Source organism: Ascaphus truei, chromosome 3, assembly GCF_040206685.1.
Source record: "Ascaphus truei isolate aAscTru1 chromosome 3, aAscTru1.hap1, whole genome shotgun sequence".
In the NCBI taxonomy this organism is placed as follows: Eukaryota; Metazoa; Chordata; class Amphibia; order Anura; family Ascaphidae; genus Ascaphus; species Ascaphus truei.
Window position 1 is genome coordinate 16646819 of NC_134485.1, and position 19149 is coordinate 16665967.

Genomic DNA, 19149 nt, shown 5'->3' on the forward strand with positions numbered 1-19149 from the left:
TTGGTTTTGCAAATGAGCACACGTGGGTACCATGCCACATCAAACCCCTTACCAGCTCTAACTTCATTATTCAACCGAGTTTGGAGAATAGAATTAAGGTAGCATTTAGCCTAGGAGTTGCTGGCTAACTTCTTTAACTTTGTAGAAAAGGTTATTAGACCGCAACCCCTTACATGTTTGCACGATGGAGTGTTTGTAAGCGATATGGATGTATACAGGCCAGTATATAGCTTAAGTGTGTAAAGTGTTTGTATCACTACGAAAGGCTGATGTGGACAGCACACAGCATGCAAGTCCAATATTTTCAAAACATACTTTGTCTAAGGTTATACAAATATATAACTATGATAGTGAGCAGAGTAGGGTTGTCCTCCAAATGATTATTAACATTGAAGTGGCCTGCGATATACAGTAGAAAAGTTGCACTGCCTTTGTTATAACATACAGTATGTATGGACAAAGTATAGACAGCACACATAAATGTATAAAGGGTAATAGGTGCAATGTGGAACAAGGGGGACCCTAATTCCTCCTAAGCAAAATACGAAACGTGGGAGACGTGTATAGGGACTAGGGAGATACCATTAGATACCCTGTGTCTTTTGGGAACAGGCCTGAAGAAGGGGTTCATACCCCGAAACGTTGCCGCCCCCCTTTTCCCCTATACTTTTACGTTTGTTCATCCCACCCCTTCCCTACCTCCCCCTTTTTGTATTGTGGTTTTTTCACTCACTTTGTGTTTTGCTCATTAAACTTTTTGGTTCACCATTCCCCCATTTTCCTTCTTTTGTGTGCTGGGAACATTTATTATTATTATTTTTTGTTTTTAACATACAGTACAGTATGTGTTACACTTCCGTAAATGGCAGCATGTTGGGAGATGCAGGTTTATTCAAGTTAATCTGCTGTAAACATTTGGGATTCTATGTATTAAGGCAAAGTTGTGCAATTCTGGGGCACAAAACGTTGCACCATATGTATCAAAGAAACAAAGTCCTGTTGTTTTCAATGGGATATTTTTCTTTTATGTATATGGTGTAGATTTTTTGCCACAGAATGGCACCACTTTTGCCTTGGACGCCTCCTTTGGGATCTCCATTCCCCAATTGCATAGAAAGTAAATAGTTGAAAGAAGGTTGTTGTGATCAATACTACTTTATATTGCAATACATAAATAATAATGAATAATGTGAATAATTGAGTAACCTAAATGACAGTTGATACTTTTATTTTTACAGAAGAGAAGTAATATCAGATAGGAAATTCTATGTAATATGAGTTTGTGCATAGGCTAGAGTTTGCTAAACTTCTGGATCGTACATTTCAATAAATGTGCGACACAGCTTGCAGAATTCCCTGGAATGTCCGGGAGTGTTACATAACAGCTGCTCCTACACACAGCTCGGAATCCAGGTCTCTGCGCGGAAACTCCCTGGGAAACTCACCTAATACAAAAGAATAGGGGGGAACTCGGAGAAAGAGACGGCTTGAGATTATTTAGCATCAGGCAGTTTCCTGAACTCCTGTAGATCTATTTTTGGATACGCTGATAACAGCACTGTCAGTGTGTAGGACAAACACACCCTCTCTAACCACATGCAATTAATTGTTCCCAAGCTCTTGTTTGTTTTTTTTTTGTTCATCAGAATACAATTAACATTCCCTTAGCCCAGTGGTTCTTATACTGGGGAACCTAGACTATAGATGTCCCCCCCAAAAACCAAATTGGTGGTCCCTGAAAGTCTTCAATATTCACTTTGGACAACTCTCTTGCAGTATAGCTATTCTATCACTACTGTAGGCTCATTGTTATGCCTACATGCAGTGTTTTATATGTATGTATGTTTTTATTTATATAGCGCCATTAATGTACATAGCGCTTCACAGCAGCAATACACGTGACAATCATATAAATAACAAATAATGCAAATTACAGAGCATGGGAATAAGTGCTTCAGACATAAAAGTTACATTTAGGAAAAGGAGTCACTGCTCCGAAGAGCTTACAATCTAATTGGTAGGTAGGAAGGACGTACAAAGATAGTAGGAGGGCATACTCGTAAGTGCGTCTGCAAGGGGCCAAGCTTTATGTATGAGGTATATATTATCAGCCACAGAGCTAATCATACTGTATGCTTCCTTAGCAGGTGTGTTTTACGGTGGGTCTTAAAGGTGGATAGAGAGTGTGCTAGTCGGGTATTGAGGGGAGGGGCATTCCAGAGGTGTGGGGCAGTCAGTGAGAAAGGTTTAAGGAGGGAGGGGGCTTTAGATACAAGGGGATAGAGAGAAGACATCCTTGAGCAGAATGCAAGAGCCAGATGGTATATAGCGAGAAATTAGGGCTGAGATGTAAGGAGGGGCGGCAGAAGAGTGTATGTACTGTATATATAAATATGTAGATGGACAGAGTTACTTGGAAGTAGGTAGGTCCTCCAAAGGATTATTAACTTTTATGATGCCAGAAGCGCAGCAGCACTCAAGTGCACCCGGACCATATGACCATACAATCGCTTCAGTAACCTTCCCATGGTCGAGGCCAGCCCCGTAATGACTGAAACTGAAGTGAAGCGGCCTCACTTCCGATACAAATACGTTCATCTCTCCAATGGAGCAGTGAACGGATCTCCCCCTAGAAAATGAGCAAATATAGTGTGATGTTTCCTGACCATCATAAGGGCCCCTCGACTTGCCCTTGTGACATTCAGAGCACGTCATAAGCAGTGTAAGGGTTAATATTGCAGTGACCTGCAATAAGGAAAAGAGTTTGATTGGCCAGAAAGGCAGTGGAAAGCAATATACATTAATATTCAAGATGTGCAAAACTGTCCCAGTTTGAGGTGTGTTCACAGGTATCTTTGAATATGTGGTATAGAGGAGTGTTGTGGGAGGTATACAAGTTAATGGGCGCTCTACTAATAGTTTTGCCCAAAACCAAGGGTCCATTTTTCATGGTTCACATATTGCGGCAAACGTTTTGCCCATCTCTTACCGTATGGATAGAAATGCATTGCTGGCCATTTTGGAAGCTAGACCGTTATTGAAGTGTTCATGTCTGAATGGAGGGATGGGAACAGTATTGAGGGAGGGAAGCAGAATGCAGTGATTGTGGCTGCAGGAAAGGATGGAGGAAGATTAGGGTAGAGAAAAATACATGGAGGTAAAAGGGAGAGATGGGGCAGAGAAAAGGATATGAGGACAGGACGTAGTCGGGTGGGATAAAGTGTAACAAGGGCAAGAGGAGAGTAAAGATACTCTTATTACTCTATGTGGAATAAAGAGAAGTAGAAATGCATCGATCATGCGGGGGCGGAAATGTTGGGCCAGATCACAGGTTTTCATTCTCAAAATCTGCTGCTCCAATTTGTACTAAATTTGATCAAAAAGTTAAGTCTGGACTATCTCCAAAACTTCAGGGCCAGCCTGATACCATCCACTGTGGCCCAGATCCACAGAAAGGGGCTGAGCTTTAGCACGCCTCCGCTCCAATTCATATGAATGGGAGTAAATGCGCGCTGAACGCGTAACACCCTGCTGTGGTTCTGGCTCTATGTTAGAATATAGAAGGCTATTGAGAACAGACTTTGGGTCCCAGTTGGAAATGTGGTTGCAGATTGGTTACCATGTCATTCTATCCCAGGCCGGCAGAAAATGGCTGGTTATTTAACACTAGAGGGTCTCTGTATCAAGGTAAAAGTGGTGCAAATTTGGGGCAAAATGGCACCATGTGTATCAAAGGATAAAACCTTATCGCTTTCAATGGGATATTTTTTTATTGATACTGTTATCTGGTGTAGGGGTTTTTGGGCCAGAATTGCTCCCATTCGCCTTGATGCATGGACTCCCACAGAGCAGGAACGGGGAAAATTGAGATGAACAGATGTTTCTGAAGAGATTCCATCCACTGTATGAAACAAAGTGATACTGTATGTGACCGGTAATTAAGTCCATGATGGCAGGAACACAAAGTCTGATACTGTAAGTTAATTTCGGCATTTAGAAATATGTATATAAAAACGTACAATACAAAGACGGGATTGTACAGCTGGTGTGGCTGCACTTGCAAACACTTTAAGTATTCTGAAGCATGGTATATAATAAGCACCGAGAGCCCTGCCCGTGGAAGCTTACAATCTTGAGCAGGGACGGCCAACTCCGGTCCTCAAGGACCACCAACGGGTCAGGTTTTCAGGATATCCCTGTCCAGCACAGGATCCTCTTCGTCCTGAACCTAATTGGCTAGGCTCCAATTTAATGTCTATGGCCTACTACTGTCTCACTCTCACTCCATAGATTCAGTACGGAGAGAATATGTAGCCACTGACCCTGGTTGCACGATGGCCTTTTTAGTGTTTGAAGATGTGATGCACAATCTTTTTTTGGTGGGGGTTGGGGGGGAGTGTAGCATGTTTCACAGTCTCCCTGTTAGGATCAACCACAACATGAGACCGGGAGAAGGAGCTTAGCACAGTTTGTCACACTGTGAGACATTGTTACTCAGCAGGTACAGTGTACGCATACACGCTGTACAATGTCCCGCTATCTCTATCCCAGGTCTGGGACTCATTTTTTGTAAATATTACATGAATATATACTGGAGGGGAGTGGTGTTTCATATTGGGGTAAAAAGGATCCCCTTACATATTGTATATGATTAAAAAAATGTCTTTCTCCGAGGCAATATACAGCAGTCTTAGATGTTAGGGCCATTACTCCGCAGCCAATCCGCCGCAGGGTACAGGTAAATGCTGGCCGATTCACCACGAAGATAAGTCCCTAACCTTAACCCCATACCGTAACCCATTAAACCCTTACCCTATCGCGTTAACCCCTTGCCCTCAAACAACTAACCCTTTACCCTAACCTGTTAAACCCTTACCCTCAAACCCCCAACCTTAACCCGTTAGCCATAATCGGACCATCTACGCTTAAACCCCTAACCTTAACCCCATACCATAGCCCGTTAACCCCTTGCCCTAAAACCAGTAACCGTGACCCGTTAAGCCCTTACCCTCAACCCCCCAACTTTAACCTATTACCCTAAAACCCCTAATCACACCCCTTACCTTAACTCCTCACCCTAAAACGCCTAAAGTTAGCCCCAAATACAAACACTAATCCCTCTAACCATTTACTTACCTTAGCGGTGAGACGGCCGGCAGCTAGCTGTCCCCTGCGGCGCGATGTCCATACCGAAGCGTCCCATTCCGATATACAGTAGTTGCACTAAAAGACATGTTGTGGTGAAAATAGCACTTAGTCAATAAGTAAAAAAAAATGGCTACTATGGCTACTTCTAAAATACATAAAACCGAAGCACTCACCCTGTGCTAATAATTGTAACTGGTGCTCAGGTCCAGTACTGTGCCATCACCATCAGGTCCAGCACTGTACCGTCACCATCAGGTCCAGTACTGTACCATCACCATCAGGTCCAGTACTGTACAGTCACCATCAGGTCCAGTACTGTACCGTCACCATCAGGTCCAGTACTGTACCGTCACCATCAGGTCCAGCACTGTACCGTCACCATCAGGTCCAGTACTGTACCGTCACCATCAGGTCCAGCACTGTACCGTCGCCATCAGGTCCAGTACTGTACCGTCAACATCAGGTCCAGCACTGTACCGTCGCCATCAGGTCCAGTACTGTACCGTCACCATCAGGTCCAGTACTGTACAGTCACCATCAGGTCCAGTACTGTACCGTCACCATCAGGTCCAGTACTGCACAGTCACCATCAGGTCCAGTACTGTACCGTCACCATCAGGTCCAGTACTGTACCGTCACCATCAGGTCCAGTACTGTACCATCACCATCAGGTCCAGTACTATACCGTCGCCATCAGGTCCAGTACTGTACCATCACCATCAGCTCCAGTACTGTACCATTACCATCAGCTCCAGTACTGTACCGTCACAATCAGGTCCAGCACTGTACCATCACCATCAGCTCCAGTACTGTACCGTCACAATCAGATCCAGCACTGTACCATCACCATCAGCTCCAGTACTGTACCGTCACAATCAGGTCCAGCACTGTACCATCACCATCAGCTCCAGTACTGTACCATCACCATCAGGTCCAGTACTATACCGTTGCCATCAGGTCCAGTACTGTACCATCACCATCAGCTCCAGTATTGTACCATTACCATCAGCTCCAGTACTGTACCGTCACAATCAGGTCCAGCTCTGTACCATCACCATCAGCTCCAGTACTGTACCGTCACAATCAGGTCCAGTACTATACCGTTGCCATCAGGTCCAGTACTGTACCATCACCATCAGCTCCAGTACTGTACCATTACCATCAGCTCCAGTACTGTACCGTCACAATCAGGTCCAGCACTGTACCATCACCATCAGCTCCAGTACTGTACCGTCACAATCAGGTCCAGCACTGTACCATCACCATCAGCTCCAGTACTGTACCATCACCATCAGGTCCAGCACTGTACCGTCACCATCAGCTCCAGCACTGTACCGTCACAATCAGGTACAATACACAAACAAAGAAACTTTAAGATCAGAGCAGCAGTCAAAGAAAAAAATCAAAACTTGCTACCTCATTAATTGATTCCAATAATTAATTTATTACAAAAATCCATTTAATAAAGACTTCACAAAAGGTCTAATAGCAAGTATGAAAATAAGAGATACACAAGTCATCACACGGATCTCCAAAGCGTCTCCAAATTGATTTTTGTAAATTAACTTTTTTGTAATAAATGAATTTTTTTGAATCAACAAATGAGGTAGAAAGTTTAGATTTTCATTACTATAGCTGCCCACAATATACCGACTTACATTTTGAATTAAATCCTTTTTTATTTGGATAATTAAAAAGAAAAAAATCAATATTCTAGCCTTTGTGCATACGGTTTTCATTTGAGAACCCAAAAGTTTGACCATTTGATTATAATAAAACAACCAAAACCGAGCATGAGCAAATGTGGTGCAATTCCGGTGCAAGAAATTGCACCATATGTCATGGCTGTCAAAGAAACAAACCAAATGGAAATCAATAGACTCTTTCATTTGATACATCTAGTGATGTTTGTTTTGCACCAGAAATGCCCCACGTTTGGCTTGGTACATAAATCACATGGTATTTACACTGCAGATATCAGAATTCTGCACATGGGCAGGGAATTGAGCATAATGAGTGTGTCGCTATTTTGCTTCCTCCCTTTCAGCAACTGTTTTACAAAAAAATAGCCCGCTGCATCAATCAGTTGGCACGCACAAGCCCGGGCTAAGAAAGTACATAAAAAAAAATACCTTTGACACCTGCCTGCATTATAGAGTTTAATAAACCTTGCTTCTGAAAGCCCCATCTCTCAGAACAGGGAAATATCTCCCCTCAATCTCTGTAGCTTGTATTTTGGCGATGTTTTTTCCTCCCTACTTTACACCGTTTACTCATCTTTTATCCAAATGTTTCCTGCTCGCTGTAAGTCTTCTCTTGCATGTTAACAATGACATGAAAAAATATATATTTTAGATTTTGTTTTTCTGGAGCGCTGTCAGCTGTCGGGGAGCACCAAAAGTGGAAAAGGAAGACACGTTTCATATTGATTGTCGCCTTTGCATGCAATACTCTGATCCAAATGCGACAAAACAAACACACTGCTTTAGCCCCTTGAGTGCGGGAAAAAACGGCAAAACCTGAGGGCCACCAGTCTTCCGGATCTGAGCCACATGATGGGTTGGTGTAGCATTAACATGGTTGTGGGCAGGCCTTCCAAGACATGAACAGAAGTGAATGACTCTCAGAGATGAGAACACACAAGTCGCACCAATTGCGGCAGCCAAAGGGTGTCAGCCGTTCGCTGATGTCACAGCTGCTCTGTTGCAATTCGGATCACACCAACCTTATTATCCCCCCTGTACCCTATGTTTCCACTTACCCTACATTATAGATTGCAAGCTCCTTGGGGCAGTGCCCTCCTTACTTACTGTTACAATGAGTATAAAGGAAAAGGTGTGGACCAGGCACTTCTAATTAAATAAATAAATAAAAAGTGAACTGTGTCAAGTGAATAAATGATAGACGTGATACCTATAAATATTAATAGTGTTAATCACAGTACTTCAATTAGTGCAAACCCATCACCTCCAAACAAGTGACAAAATGTGAAATAATATGTGAAGTAAAAGGCTGCTTTCCACCCTTGTATGGGACAGTACGCTGTCCCAGTTGTATTATTCTTGTCTTCCAGGTAAGGGGGGAGCGCTCGTTGAACAGGTGATGTGTATGAGGAAAAAAGAGAGAACCAATAATAGTGTAGTTGTAATGAAAAATATTCTATCCAATAAATACTGTGTTGGTCTCACTCACAATGTGCTTCTTATATAGTATAGCATATCAGAGACCCTTCTCTCTCTGATGGGAGCCCTTTGGTGTGTCCTTCATTGGGATTAGTATGTATATATGGTACCCCTTCTGTCATATGTCACTTTTCCTCATATAGTGAGACATCAAAGGTGAAAAGAAGAGAGATGCCGCAATAGTATAATAACGCTTGAGTAATGTATTGCACAGAATAGCAAAATAGTAAATTACACTCACATTTCAATATAAAAGATATTTCCTGGGAGAGGACTGCTGAGGGAACCCTGGATCTGCCGCGCGTCTCACCGGTCTGATCTCCACGCCGCTGTGAAACGCATGCATCCGCATACGTCACTTCCTGTGATGTTTCTGACTCAGGGCGGAAATGGCTTCTCTGGTCGCCTCGGTACAGCATTGCCAGTCCCTTCAGTCTCAACGATTCAATGCGTTTCGCATAAAATTCTTGACAAAGCTTATGCGAAACGCGTTAAATCGTTGACCCTGGGAGGACCAGAGACTGAAGGGACTGGCAGTGCTGTACCGAGGCGGCCAGAGAAGCCATTTCCGCCCTGAGTCAGAATTATCACATATACTACTAATCCCAACGAAGGACACACCAAAGGGCTCCCATCAGAGAGAGAAGGGTCTCTGATATGCTATACAGGCATACCCCGCATTAACGTACGCAATGGGACCGGAGCATGTATGTAAAGCGAAAATGTACTTAAAGTGAAGCACTACCTTTTTCCACTTATCGATTCATGTACTCTACTGCAATCGTCAGATACGTGCATAACTGATGTAAATAACGCATTTGTAACAGGCTCTATAGTCTCCCCGCTTGCGCACAGCTTCGGTGCAGGTAGGGAGCCAGTATTGCTGTTCAGGACGTGCTGACAGGCGCATGCGCGAGCTGCCGTTTGCCTATTGGGCGATATGTCCTTACTCGCGAGTGTACTTAAAGTGAGTGTCCTTAAACCGGGGTATGCCTGTACTATATAAGAAGCACATTGTGAGTGAGACCAACACAGTATTTATTGGATAGAATATTTTTCATTACAACTACACTATTATTGGTTCTCTCTTTTTTCTTCTCACAAATCACCTGTTCATCGAGCGCTCATCCTTTAACTGGAAGACAAGAATATTACTGTTACAATGTATGCTAATGTTTGTTATTTTATTTCGTTTTTGTGCTCCCACACTATTGTACTGCGCTACAGAATATATCAGCGCATTATAAATAAATGATAATTAAAATAATAACAAATAAAATACTCCATTCCTGTTCCCATAAAGTTCTGCGGTAAACACTATCTCCCCCTAGAAAACGACCATTTCATGCATGACGTATTCTGTACAATATAAGGGGCCTAGAGTTCCATCCGTGGTGATGTTACGCCATGGCGTACCCAGAACGTTAATCCACCAGGAGTGTTGATTTCTACTTCCAACGCATTACGAGGTGTAAATTGGCAGCGAGGTCGAAGCTTGTTCCTCTGGTCAATAGAAATCCACCACATGATCGGGAGATGACATCGTGGCTTTCTTTTGGTCACCCCGGTAGGCATGTTTTGTAGCTTTTGTTTTAAAAAAAACGACAAAAAAAGTGCGTCTTTGTTCTTAAACTAGGGCGGTTCCGGGACATTAGGGAACCAAGTAGGGTTAAAAAATGAAATTCATTTTTTGGAGTGGGGGAGGGGGGGGGGAGTGCTGCTTCTTTAAAACGGATTATTCATTAAACTACAATAGTGTACCAATCACTTAGATTGTAAGCTCTTCAGGGCAGGGAGGGCTTTTCTAATGTTACTTTTATGTCTGAACCGTTTATTCCCATTATGTGTTATATTATGAGGCTACATGTATCACTGCTGTGACGCGCATATATATGGATGGCGCTACAGTATATAAAGAAGTACATACATAGTGTTCATTGGGCGTTACCGCATGGAAACTCGTTACTATTGCAGTTGAATTAATAACGTTAAGGAAGGAATTGGCTGCGTATTAACTGCTTCACTGCAAGACAAAAGTGGTCTTTTTATCTCTAGTATATTGCAGGCTTCTGTAAGAGCTGTTATTTTTTGCTGGAAATGTAGGCAACACATTGCAAAGCATGTGGTGTAGCCTGTAAATACATAAAAGACACAATGGACATGACGTTCGGGAGAGTATAGAACGTGTATCCAAAACCCACATTAATTGACGTGAAAACTGTGTGATTGGTGTATTTACTCCCAGTACAAGTGCACTTTTGATGGCCTGACAAAACCCCCTTAGCAATCTGGCAGGACTCCAGCAGCTTGGCAGGTCCCAGATCTAAAGTCTGGGGTAATGGGAATACAGATCAGGAGTGAGAAAGTTTGTCAGAAATGTTATTGATGGTTTTCATTCGGAAACTTAAAGGAACACATTAAAGCCCCATAATGTCACCTCCGTGTGTTTCAGCGCATGTTCACATGGCTTCGCCATTCTCACAGTTTAATGAATAGACCCCCTAAACTTGTGCTACAGCCCTCAATGGGGCTCTTTGACAGTGAAGGTGTTAACTTCTAGTGCAATGATTGTGTAATACCCCCTGCCCCCATCTTTGTGCTAATTACTGAGTAACTGTCCAAAATGCATTTGCTACATTTTAAGGTGTGTCCCCAAAATGTGATACCCAGTTTAAACGTTTCACAAACCTCAACTGCTTAATAAGGTTGCCAAATTAGCTAAAGTAAAACCTCGCCAGGCACTGAGCGAAACAGGGTGTATGTGCCCTATGTATACTCTGAGCATTAAGCGAATCTGGCGATATTAGAGAATTTCGCAAACAAGCATATTGCACAAAATTGCAGCGCACCCCGACCGACTGCTCAGCGACGCAGTCGCAGATTTCTTTCACGCCTCCGAAAGGGCACACTTCGTATGGCTTGCGAGCTCATGTGAATGTACAGTGTCGCACACCTCTGCTAATTAGAAGTCGTTTTAAAGAATCCATTCCCATGCGATTTAACGCGCGTTCTTGCGGAATGCGTTTGTGAAATCGCGCGGTGCTGTTCCCGGCAGATTCATGGGGTTTCAAACGTTGTGGTCATATGATAGCGTGTGATAAAGGTGCAATAACGGATGCTACATCTGTACATGGACATATGGATCATCATTAGAAAGACTGTCATCTCCCAAAGATGTGGTGTATTTGTTGGCTGCTGAAGCGAGTTTGACCCTGATGACCGTTTTGTGTCCAACGGACAAGTACTCGTGTGAACAGCACAAATATCCGGGGAGCCCGGAGGTCGTCGGTATCATGTAAAAATGACTTCTCTAGAGGTCACCTATGGCAACAGGACTGTCTGTTTTAACCCATTAAGTGCCAGAGGGGCACAGGGCACAGTAAGTTGATGTGCCCGTTGTGCCCATTATCCTGGAAACAGAACAGGAGGGGTCCTCCTTTGCCCTTTCCCTACAGGGTAGAACGCATCCTGGGCTCCGTGGGAACGCAGGACGTGATCTAAGCTTTAAAAAAAAAAAAAAAAAACAAGTCTTCGACTGAGTCACTGATTGAGTTACCTGGGCTGAAGCAGGGATAGCCTGAAAACCTGCCCTGTCGGTGGCCCTTGAGGATTGGAATTGTATCAGGTTATGAGGCTTGTCAAAGACTCCGTAGCTGAATAATAGTCGAGCTGTGATTCTAGAGTTTGTACACATTTCCAGGGTCGCAGATGAAGTGCTGTAGTAAAGGCAGCGATGTGTCCACTTAGAAGCTGCTAAAGAAGAGCGATCCAACTCTGTCATTGTGTTCATAAAGAGTAACTGTCCAGTCACTATTATTAAAGCAGCAAAACATATGAAATCTTATGGGTTTAAAAAAATCAGTTCTGTAGGATTAGATAATAGTGACTGTTTTTTAAAAGTTTACTCACCTCTTAATGCCATTTTTAATGAGTTTTAAAGCATCCTTTGATTTCTTTAGCAGGTTTTAGCCCACCTCCCCAGCAATGCAAGATCTTTGCAACACTTTCCTGTTTGTGATCATTTGTTGCAAATGTTCCCAGCAGTTTGAGCTGCAAACTGTAACAATAAATAATGTTACTTTAGTAATATAAGGATACGTTGTAGCTGCTGAGTTACCCTGACTGAAGCAGCCATTATGTTAGTCACACAATCAGGATTTTTACAGATTTATAACAGGAGCTCCAAACGATTACCGGTTTTGGTAAGAATGTAGAATTATACATTGTCACGCGCTTTACATATACAAATAAGAAAGTTGGAAAGAAGTATTGCTGCTTTAAGCAATGAATATTTCTACTATATCTACATATCTACTGTACTGTATATGCAAGTTGTTTTCCTAATCCTGGGCGATGTATGTTTTATATATACAGTATAATCCTGTAATAGGTTCTCTGGATTAATAAACCGGCATTGCTTGTAGCTAATGGGGAGATGGTATTTGTCACTGTGATTTTGCCCCTAAATACATCAGGGCGTATTCATTGAATTCCAATATTTTCAAGGCAAAAACTGCAGCAAAAGACATGCAATTTGACAGGATACAAATCTGGTGTTTTTGCAGCGTTCCTTAAAAATGATCTGTGCATAAAAATCTCACAATTTCCCATCTCATTTGCATGCACTTTACATCTGATTTGATTCAACGCTGCTCTCTTTTTCTCGGGAACAAGTCACGTCAATAAAAAGACATTATTGACAAGCGGTGATTGCTTAATGAATACAGTGAGACGCAAACCCGCAGTTTCATGAATAAACCCCTGGGATAGGGTGTATAAGCCCCACACATTAGGAAGCCCGAGTGGTGTAACAGTCCCGGCACTCTCTGCTGCCACGCTGTGTAAACGCTGCAGGGATTGCAGACAAAGCCTCGCTTGAGGTAATCAGCCAGCTCCAGGTAGATAAAGTCAGGTGCGGCTCATTTAAGAGGATATTTAAAGGAAATGGGGTTTCCTCTTGCTGGATATCTGACTGAGACCCTGGGAGCTGTGCCTGCAAACAGAGGCTGAAAGCTATTAGACTTCTTGTAAACTTCACCTTCTTTTCTGTTGTTGTTTTGTCTACCTGTGAATACTCCCCTTGCCTTTCCCTTTTTTGTTCCTTGTTTTTATTATGTCGTTTAATAAATCTTTTTTTATTTTCTCATACAGGTGAGGTGTTAGTGCATTTTTTCAGGTCTGCTGACCATCCAAACCCCTGCCTTGTTTTCTGTACCTGTGAATACTGTCTCTTTAGTCAGGCCGGTTCTATAGTGCGTGCGCGAGCTATGCCGTGCGCGCGTGCAGCAGTTTTAGCTGGCGGAGGTTAGTCAGCCATTCTATAATGGTGCCGTGCGCACGGCAGGGAGAGTGGAACCGGGCGACAGGGGAGAGGATGAGAAAAAGAATGGATTTGCGGCGCTACCGCCGCTGAAAATCTGTGTGTGTGTGTGTGTGTGTACAATGTTATTAAAACATTTATTAAAGTATTAATTTATTTAGAAACGTATTTAAACACACACAAACACACACATATATACCCACATACACACACACACACACACACACACACATGCATACAGTACCTCACTATACACACAAAAAGCGTGCGGCACGCGCGTTCGCGCACGGCCCTTAAACATGCATGCTGAAGTATCCTAGCAGAAAGTCTCTGTATCTGGAAGAACAAGGAGAATACCGTGTCCTTAAAGTTCCATTGTTTTGCTCTTGGTTCCACATTACCGCGCTTCCCAATCCACCAGAACACCACAGTGTTTCCTTATTACAAAATGTCACTTGTAATAGCTGCTATAAGAAAAAACTTCAATAATGTTGATACGTTAACCAGGGCTATTTAGAATATATACTCTAATCATCCCTTTTTTTTAGCAGTCCTTTGATCTGCTCGTTTGATTAATATTTGTCTTTTTTGACAGGCTGCACTACATTTGTAAACTACATGAATGTTGGTATTTCCCCTTTTTTGACACCCCATTTTATAATTACACTTACATGATGTGGTGTATGAATGTATTAAACGGGTGAATCTGATTGATTAACCCACCAGGCGCTCAGCAATAAACACAGTCCTGCTTATTGGTAGGATAAAGTAGTAAAGTCTGATCTTGGGACTTAGGCTATGGACAACCCCAGTAAAGTAAGTGTATATATATGCTGTTAGCAATGATGATTTGGTCATTTCTTTCTTTGTTTTTAACGTTGTTTTTTCAGTGACATCCATGTTATGGGCGTGTGATGATAAACACCTGTTGCTCACTTTATTGGGCAACACGAACAGGTGTAACGGTTTAACCATTCTATAACTGGATGTCTTTGATGCTAGCGGATCACTCTTTGACAAAGGCCTGACAGGCTGAAACGCGTCAGAGGATCCGCTTGCACCTTGTGCAAATAAAGCTTTTTTTTACTGCTACACATCAGCCTTCATTGCTTCATTTCGGCTGTGCGGCGCTTTTTCCCCCCTAGAGAGGATCTCTACAACGTGGTGTATGAAGTTTATAGAGCTGCTCTCATTTATTTTTATATACCATGGGACTCCTGCCGTCAGACCCTTCCGGTGCTACAAGACCCCTTACAGCCAGTTGACTTGAATGGGCAGTACGGTCCCCTCCAGCGCTGGAAGATGCCTTATGGCGGTAGACTGTTCGTAAATATGTCCCGATATACACCGAACCTTCCCTCTGGATCATTAAACGACTAAACATCAAACGCGATATTTCTCCAAGTCTTGCAGCAGGAGTCTCTGTTTCTTGTACACTGGGTACAAGCTGCTTTTGTGGCAATACTTTTTTTTATTGTGTCGTGTATACTTATTTTAATAACGAGAAACAGGTTGAAAAGCAAAGTTGTACACTCCACTGTATCTGCAATCACTGTCCTTGTATTTGTCCAGTGTACGCCTGGTTCTCGTTACTGTTTACTGTCTACTGAGAATCTATTCTGTGCATCCACCACCCACCCAGCCCGCACCCTCCCCTGGCTAATGTCTGGCCAGCATGTGATGTCTTCTCCATTGCCATTCCCTTTGTGTTAGGAGGACGCTGCATACTGTACTCCGCTGTCGGCTGCTGTGGAAACAATCTTTTTGATCATGTTTTTTTTTTGTCTCACTGTTTCATGAAAATTCATTAATCTGTGACATTTAAACACTGTGTCTGAGAGGTGTCTGCTGCTGGGGCCGGCTGCCTGCATCAATACTTTACTTGGATTCTGGCGTCTTGTCAATATTTAGGGGGCCCCAGCAACAGCACTTAGATGTAGCGCCTGCCAGACATCACGCACTCACCGTCTCCTTAACGAGCCCGAGCTAACGGATATTAGAGTCAAATCCTTTCACAGCTTCATAACAACCGTTGCGCCCCCTCCTCTCGGCTCCCCCTTGTTCTCTCAGCCTTTGTTTATCTGATGTCATTCACAGGGCCATAAATATGGATGTTGTAAATGTAGCAGCAACACTTTTATCAAACCTGAGGCTCGGGGCATCGTGGTGAAATCTGGTTATATGTCTCAGCTCAGGAAAAAAACAACATATCAATTCTTCCACTCGCTGATATAATTGTATCGGTGGCTTTATCATTCTGGCCCTGCATGTCCTTTTTATTAAACCAGTAGAGCAGTTAAAAGATTAGGCACAGTGTTACAGATGGCGTCTCACACACCGTGCTTCCATCTTACATACATCACGTGAAAGAGAAAGTACTTGGTCATATAACATACCCAATTTGTCTTTTGACATTTGTTTTCGTAATTGTGTTAACTAGCTAATCAAAATCTAGGTCAAACGCCTAGCTCTTAAATACATATGGTATCAAATATAATGCCTGATGATTTTGGGACTACCTAGGAGCTCAACGATAAATGAGGAAATCCGAAAGCATCCGGTAGTGATCTCAAAATTGAAGTGATCATGGCTGGGTTATAAAGCAAAAACAATAGGGTAGCCATTTGTATTATTTCATATGAGTATTTGTCAAAAATATGAAACTACTGGCATATTTTACACACTTTCCAGCTAACTCAAAGTGTTAACGGTGTTAAAATGTTCCAATTCTGGTTTTGAGAAGGGTCTAATCATATTGGAGATCATTATAACCTTTTGAATGTAAAAAGGCCTAGTGTCATAGTTCCAAAGATATTCTTCCAAAGTGTCAAGTGATCATTTTTACGGAGTCCACCTCCGTACCTAGACAATGGGACTCACTGGTCCTCCCTCCGTATTACTCAAGGAGATTCCCTGGTTAGAAGATGAGGGTTGTATCTTTCTTTACTTCGTCTCGTGAAATATTTTCCAGTGCAAGTCCATTTCATTTTTAGAAATCTCCCACATTTACACCCGAAATGTGCCCAAAAGGTCCTGTCACATGTTGGGCAGTGTGGAAAGGAAGGTGATCCCCTTCTCTTTCCAGCATTTGTGACCAAACGGCCCAAATTCAAAAGGCATTCTTGAAACGTCCCTATGACCAGAGTGCTATCAGATGTTTACAGTACAGAGACAGACAAAGTGTTAAAGACATCCTGGCCAACCTGCACAGTCTCATTTCAGGGAGATGTGGGATGAAAATGGTGTTGGTCTCTAAAACGTCTGTAGACTTACGTTGGGATGAGGGAACCACTCGCTACCACTCAACTGCTTGGTATGGGCCCTGGAAATATTTCAGGGGTACATAGGCTGTGTGTTCCACCTATGATTCATCCTGACCCAGATTCGAAGCTCCTTGAGTTGTAGTACAATGGAAACACTTTGCAGCTCCATCAAATGGACTATTGTAATTGTGCCCATTGCAGAGAAATGAATTCCACCTCGTCTAGCAATGAATGGGTTAACCTAGAATGGGAATGAAGCACATTGAAGAGCAATCACACAATTAGCCATATTTACTATTCAGAGACCTTATGGCCTAGGAGTTGTATGGAGTAGTTCAGCTTTGTAAATATGACCCTTAATGTATTACATAGCCCAGCAGTCCAGAGGGGGTTAATCTAGAGGATGGCTAATATATATTAGATGCAGACAGCACGTTACAATACATGCGTTGCTGGAGGGGACTGCTGAAAACTGCCCATCTAACATGTTTTTATTTAATTTTGATGTTATTAAAAACTGGCAAGACTAATACCTTATTAACAACTGGGGGCGTAATGTCAGCGCTATTCATCACTCCACAGCCATGTACCCATTGACTGCCATAGGGGTCTGCCGCACAGTACTGGAGATGGGGTTTCCGCGCATTATTAGGCTGTGGTGGTTAACAAGAAGACATATAAAGAGAACCCGTGAGGATGTCTGCATGTCTACCACAGATCCGCAGTCCTGCTTCATTATCCCCATTACTACAGATCATACAGTGTGCAAGCTGCAAACACATGTTGGGGAAGTAATGGCCATAATCATTCCCAATCCCCTCAATACCAGAGACCAGCCTCAGGCCGCACTTATAGTGCCGGTGATGGCGACGTCGCCCAAAAACAAATGCATTGCCGCCGCAGCGTGTGCTTATAGTAAGCGCGACGGCGACAATGCGACGTCGCCGTCGCGAAAACTGGTAGCCGGCAAAATTTTATTTTTCAAGGGCTGTCGCCTCATGTGACGGCCCTTGAACCAATCAATTGGCCGGAAACCCGCGACACCGCCACCCAGCGAAATATAACTTTGGCCTATGGCGACGGGTGACGTCGCCTGTCGTGTCGCCATCGACGGCACTATAAGCGCGGCCTTAGAGAGAAGCTAATGGAAGAGAGATAACTTTCCCCCACTTTCAGCTTCCCATGCCTACAAACGCACTACAGCAATTATTTCTTTTTTTTAAACAAAATATCAATAACCCAGATTTAACCCTTGAACTTTTTGGGCGCCCCAGGCCGCAGTCACTACGTCATGGGGACTGGCACTCCAGCGCCCAATGCACCCAGTGACTGTGTCATGCCCAATGGAGGATCTTGGTGCCGCTTAGATTGCGTCCTGCATTCCCTTGGAGGACACGACGCGATCTGATCAGTGAGAAAATGGAGGACTGCTCTTTGGTTTAGTACAAAATAGCCCCCGCGGTCATGTGACTGCCGTTCAAAGCAGTCACGTGACCACACTGTCTCTGGCACTCAAAGGTTTAAATACGTCATTGCCATTGGTTCATTGTGGACCTGGGGGGTGGACTGCTCTTTTAACCCTGTCGTTGCCAGAGGGGCCTGCAATGCATTGATTTACCCCTCTGGCAATAAAGCGCTTATGGATCACACACATTGGGGTTTTGGTGTTTATCCGAGGTATAGCATTGGCGAAAGGGGACAGCCGGCTAACCTCAGCCTCTGCGAAATGTCTGCGATGGAAGCGAGCGTTGTTAATATTTTATCAGTCCTATACTGTCTCTGCTCACAGCCGAGCAATGAATGGCTGCAATAGAAAGAGCTTGTTAAATATTTCAGAAGGAAAATACTGTTTCTCTGTTCCGAGCAAATTTCAGAGTCAAGAGGGTTAAATGATGTCAGTCGTGCTTAGTAACATCATCTGTTTACATGTCTGAGCCACTTTGATGCAGTAGCGGTTTATAAATGTTTTGGATCCTAAGGGGCTTTTTCATTAAACTGCAAGTTGTGCCACATGCATAATCCCCCCAAAAAGGAAAGCAGTTTGATGCAGTAAAAATCGTGAGTTGTCGGCGTATTCATTATGCAGAAATATTGCAACAAAAAAGCATATTATTTGCAGCCAGTTTTAGCATCAGATATGTTCTATTTGTCTCGCTGGGCTGTGTTTGCTGAGCAGCATTTCTGCAGTAAGACCCGTGGCAGAAGGCTGCTTAGTAGATATGGGCCCTTAGGTTTT

General features: G+C 43.2%; 1 protein-coding gene across 13 annotated transcripts in view; it reads left to right on the forward strand.

Moving 5' to 3' along the window:
• The window catches only part of ZBTB20 (zinc finger and BTB domain containing 20), an 876097-nt gene that overhangs the window by 645735 nt on the left and 211213 nt on the right, over positions 1 to 19149 (forward strand). The gene's annotated exons all lie outside the window — the stretch shown is intronic.